The following is a 5,000-nucleotide window of genomic DNA, read 5'->3' as shown; positions in this document are numbered from 1 at the left end:
TAACCTAACCTATATCGTGCCTTAACCTAACCTATATCGTGCCTTAACCTAACCTATATCGTGCCTTAACCTAACCTAATTTGTGCCTTAACCTAACCTAATTTGTGCCTTAACCTAACCTAATTTGTGCCTTAACCTAACCTAATTTGTGCCTTAACCTAACCTAATTTGTGCCTTAACCTAACCTAATTTGTGCCTTAACCTAACCTAATTTGTGCCGTAACCTAACCTAATTTGTGCCGTAACGTAACCCATGTTGTGCCGTAACGTAACCCATGTTGTGCCGTAACGTAACCCATGTTGTGCCGTAACGTAACCCATGTTGTGCCGTAACGTAACCCATGTTGTGCCGTAACGTAACCCATGTTGTGCCGTAACGTAACCCATGTTGTGCCTTAACCTAACCCATGTTGTGCCTTAACCTAACCCATGTTGTGCCTTAACCTAACCCATGTTGTGCCTTAACCTAACCCATGTTGTGCCTTAACCTAACCCACGTTGTGCCTTAACCTAACCTACGTTGTGCCTTAACCTAACCTACGTTGTGCCTTAACCTAACCCATGTTGTGCCTTAACCTAACCCATGTTGTGCCTTAACCTAACCCATGTTGTGCCTTAACCTAACCCATGTTGTGCCTTAACCTAACCCATGTTGTGCCTTAACCTAACCCATGGTGTGCCTTAACCTAACCCATGGTGTGCCTTAACCTAACCCATGTTGTGCCTTAACCTAACCCATGTTGTGCCTTAACCTAACCCACGTTGTGCCTTAACCTAACCCACGTTGTGCCTTAACCTAACCCACGTTGTGCCTTAACCTAACCCACGTTGTGCCTTAACCTAACCTACGTTGTGCCTTAACCTAACCCATGTTGTGCCTTAACCTAACCCATGTTGTGCCTTAACCTAACCCATGTTGTGCCTTAACCTAACCCATGTTGTGCCTTAACCTAACCCATGGTGTGCCTTAACCTAACCCATGGTGTGCCTTAACCTAACCCATGGTGTGCCTTAACCTAACCCATGGTGTGCCTTAACCTAACCCATGTTGTGCCTTAACCTAACCCATGTTGTGCCTTAACCTAACCCATGTTGTGCCTTAACCTAACCCATGTTGTGCCTTAACCTAACCCATGTTGTGCCTTAACCTAACCCATGTTGTGCCTTAACCTAACCCATGTTGTGCCTTAACCTAACCCATGTTGTGCCTTAACCTAACCCATGTTGTGCCTTAACCTAACCCATGTTGTGCCTTAACCTAACCCATGTTGTGCCTTAACCTAACCCATGTTGTGCCTTAACCTAACCCATGTTGTGCCTTAACCTAACCCATGTTGTGCCTTAACCTAACCCATGTTGTGCCTTAACCTAACCCATGTTGTGCCTTAACCTAACCCATGTTGTGCCTTAACCTAACCCATGTTGTGCCTTAACCTAACCCATGTTGTGCCTTAACCTAACCCATGTTGTGCCTTAACCTAACCCATGTTGTGCCTTAACCTAACCCATGTTGTGCCTTAACCTAACCCATGTTGTGCCTTAACCTAACCCATGTTGTGCCTTAACCTAACCCATGTTGTGCCTTAACCTAACCCATGTTGTGCCTTAACCTAACCCATGTTGTGCCTTAACCTAACCCATGTTGTGCCTTAACCTAACCCATGTTGTGCCTTAACCTAACCCATGTTGTGCCTTAACCTAACCCATGTTGTGCCTTAACCTAACCCATGTTGTGCCTTAACCTAACCCATGTTGTGCCTTAACCTAACCCATGTTGTGCCTTAACCTAACCCATGTTGTGCCTTAACCTAACCCATGTTGTGCCTTAACGTAACCCATGTTGTGCCTTAACGTAACCCATGTTGTGCCTTAACGTAACCCATGTTGTGCCTTAACCTAACCTATAATGTGCCTTAACCTAACCTAAAGTGCGCCGTAACCTAAACTATATTGCGCCTTAACCTGACGCACGTTGTCGCTGAACCTGCTCTGTAATTGTTATGCAACCCGTTAAAGTAGTGTAGTGTTGCCTAACCGCAACCCTCGCAATATAGTTCGCTACTCGCACTGCCCGGTCCCCTGTGTATCGCGTCATGTTAAACACCTTGCAGGTGTTGCTGACTTTCCACATGCTCCTGCTATACACTGTAGTGTGGATAGCAGCAGGACGTACATGCCCCCCCCCCCTTCCCCCCTGCCTTCGCAAGCTGGTCGGTGAGAAGTTTGCATGTTCAATGCCCTTCGCATGCCGACGTACTCAGCCTACGTTGTGGTACGGCCTGTCACCTGTCCGCCGATGTACGCAAAACCCACAAACTGTACTGCACATTGCTCCGTATGTACTGAATGATACATCGTGGCCCATGTGACCGTATGACGACAGCGCCTAGCAACGGCGGACCATACAGTCCAAATATTGTGCACGCAGCTACGTGTCGTCTCCCTATAAGAGCTGGATTGCAGTGTGGTACGCCATACAGACGTGTGGGAGGAACGGACGCCCTGGATGGCGATCAGCATGAGCAGTCTGTTGATGTAGTGGAGCGTGTATTCGGACGTAGTCGTCTCTTCTCACACACCGTGATAGCATGTTGCACCGCGTTCCACATCTGCGACATGCTGCAGAGGCGGGCTGACAGTCGTTCGCGCAATGGACACCGCATACGTACGGGGTCTACCTTCCACGTGTTCTCTAGGCGTGCACATGTTGTTGCGTCTATGTGGGCAGACGTAGTGTGTTGTGACACCTGACACAGGCATGCAATACTCGTTGCAAATGGCGATGGACGTGTACGTTTGCTGGTGACGTTACGCAAATGAACAACCGGTAACCCGTTGTGGTGCGGTTGTTCTCGCTAGAGGTGAATCAGTGTTGGCGACGATCGGTCGAGCTATTAACCGGTTGTTTCAGGGATACCCACCATGCCCACGAACGTGAAAGGGGACCCACCATGCCCACGAACGTGAAAGGGGATCTGGGTGTGAGGCGATACGCGGCGGTGGCTGGGTGGGACCGTCCCCGGCCGGTGAGGGGGGGCCGCCCGGCGTGCTGGCAGCGCGGTGCGTGGGCGCACGCGCTACAGCCGGCTGGTGGGGGCGGCCGGTGGCAGGCGCGCCGGCCGACGGACGCGGCAGGCGGCGCAGCTGCGCGCCGGCGCCCCCTGCTCGCGGCGCCTTGCGGCCAAAGTAGGTCCTCGCGGGCCCGGTGCGAAGCGCGGTGGCCATCTGCAGTGTGCTGGTCCGATTGAGGACTTTGTGCGCTGAGGATGCGCCGCCGCCCGGCGCTCGGCGCCGCGACGCCGTCTGCTGCTCGGTCGCCCCAGCGGTTCTCGCAGGTGGTTTGTATCGCAGCTGTGCGGACGTGTTGGCGCGTGCGCTGTGCTGGGAGAGTTCGCTTCGGCACCCAAGTAGGGCTTTTGTCCTTCTGTGGCGCTGGCGTTGGAGCTGCCGGTCACCGTAGGTGGCGCGTGTTGTCTCCCGCCGGCAATGCCACGACAGCACGCTCCCGGGCCTCTGTCGGCAGCGGCAAGCTCAGTTGGGAGCACGGGTGGTCGCACCTAAAGCGTCTACTCGCCTAACTCCGGGCGATTGCGCCTCTCTCGAACCCGACCAAGTACTTAGGACGGCGCTGCGCGCCGCCGGGACCTGAGAGGGTTTCGAGGTGTGTTGTGCAGGGGAGCTCAGCCTCCTCCTGTTTGCAGAATAATTGAGCGGACGCTTGCGTGTTCGCGCGGGCCCCCGGGACACACTCCCGGGCGGCCGGCTGCTCAGCTCTAGTTGACGCAGCTCCCTGGTTGATCCTGCCAGTAGTCATATGCTTGTCTCAAAGATTAAGCCATGCATGTCTCAGTACAAGCCGCATTAAGGTGAAACCGCGAATGGCTCATTAAATCAGTTATGGTTCCTTAGATCGTACCCACGTTACTTGGATAACTGTGGTAATTCTAGAGCTAATACATGCAAACAGAGTCCCGACCAGAGATGGAAGGGACGCTTTTATTAGATCAAAACCAATCGGTCGGCTCGTCCGGTCCGTTTGCCTTGGTGACTCTGAATAACTTAGGGCTGATCGCACGGTCCTCGTACCGGCGACGCATCTTTCAAATGTCTGCCTTATCAACTGTCGATGGTAGGTTCTGCGCCTACCATGGTTGTAACGGGTAACGGGGAATCAGGGTTCGATTCCGGAGAGGGAGCCTGAGAAACGGCTACCACATCCAAGGAAGGCAGCAGGCGCGCAAATTACCCACTCCCGGCACGGGGAGGTAGTGACGAAAAATAACGATACGGGACTCATCCGAGGCCCCGTAATCGGAATGAGTACACTTTAAATCCTTTAACGAGTATCTATTGGAGGGCAAGTCTGGTGCCAGCAGCCGCGGTAATTCCAGCTCCAATAGCGTATATTAAAGTTGTTGCGGTTAAAAAGCTCGTAGTTGGATTTGTGTCCCACGCTGTTGGTTCACCGCCCGTCGGTGTTTAACTGGCATGTATCGTGGGACGTCCTGCCGGTGGGGCGAGCCGAAGGCGTGCGACCGCCTCGTGCGTGCTCGTGCGTCCCGAGGCGGACCCCGTTGAAATCCTACCAGGGTGCTCTTTATTGAGTGTCTCGGTGGGCCGGCACGTTTACTTTGAACAAATTAGAGTGCTTAAAGCAGGCAAGCCCGCCTGAATACTGTGTGCATGGAATAATGGAATAGGACCTCGGTTCTATTTTGTTGGTTTTCGGAACCCGAGGTAATGATTAATAGGGACAGGCGGGGGCATTCGTATTGCGACGTTAGAGGTGAAATTCTTGGATCGTCGCAAGACGAACAGAAGCGAAAGCATTTGCCAAGTATGTTTTCATTAATCAAGAACGAAAGTTAGAGGTTCGAAGGCGATCAGATACCGCCCTAGTTCTAACCATAAACGATGCCAGCCAGCGATCCGCCGCAGTTCCTCCGATGACTCGGCGGGCAGCCTCCGGGAAACCAAAGCTTTTGGGTTCCGGGGGAAGT

At 52.6% G+C, this 5,000-nt stretch overlaps 1 non-coding gene across 1 annotated transcript in view; it reads left to right on the top strand.

Moving 5' to 3' along the window:
* Positions 1-3,787: 3,787 nt before the first annotated feature.
* LOC126435987 (small subunit ribosomal RNA) overlaps positions 3,788-5,000 on the top strand; it is a 1,909-nt gene continuing 696 nt past the window's right edge. The window contains exon 1 of the ribosomal RNA XR_007580339.1: positions 3,788-5,000. This exon is cut by the window's right edge and continues 696 nt beyond it. This is a non-coding gene — a ribosomal RNA (small subunit ribosomal RNA).

This window comes from Schistocerca serialis, unplaced genomic scaffold, assembly GCF_023864345.2.
Source record: "Schistocerca serialis cubense isolate TAMUIC-IGC-003099 unplaced genomic scaffold, iqSchSeri2.2 HiC_scaffold_1224, whole genome shotgun sequence".
NCBI classification, from domain to species: Eukaryota; Metazoa; Arthropoda; class Insecta; order Orthoptera; family Acrididae; genus Schistocerca; species Schistocerca serialis.
This window is presented reverse-complemented; position numbering and strand designations above follow the sequence as displayed.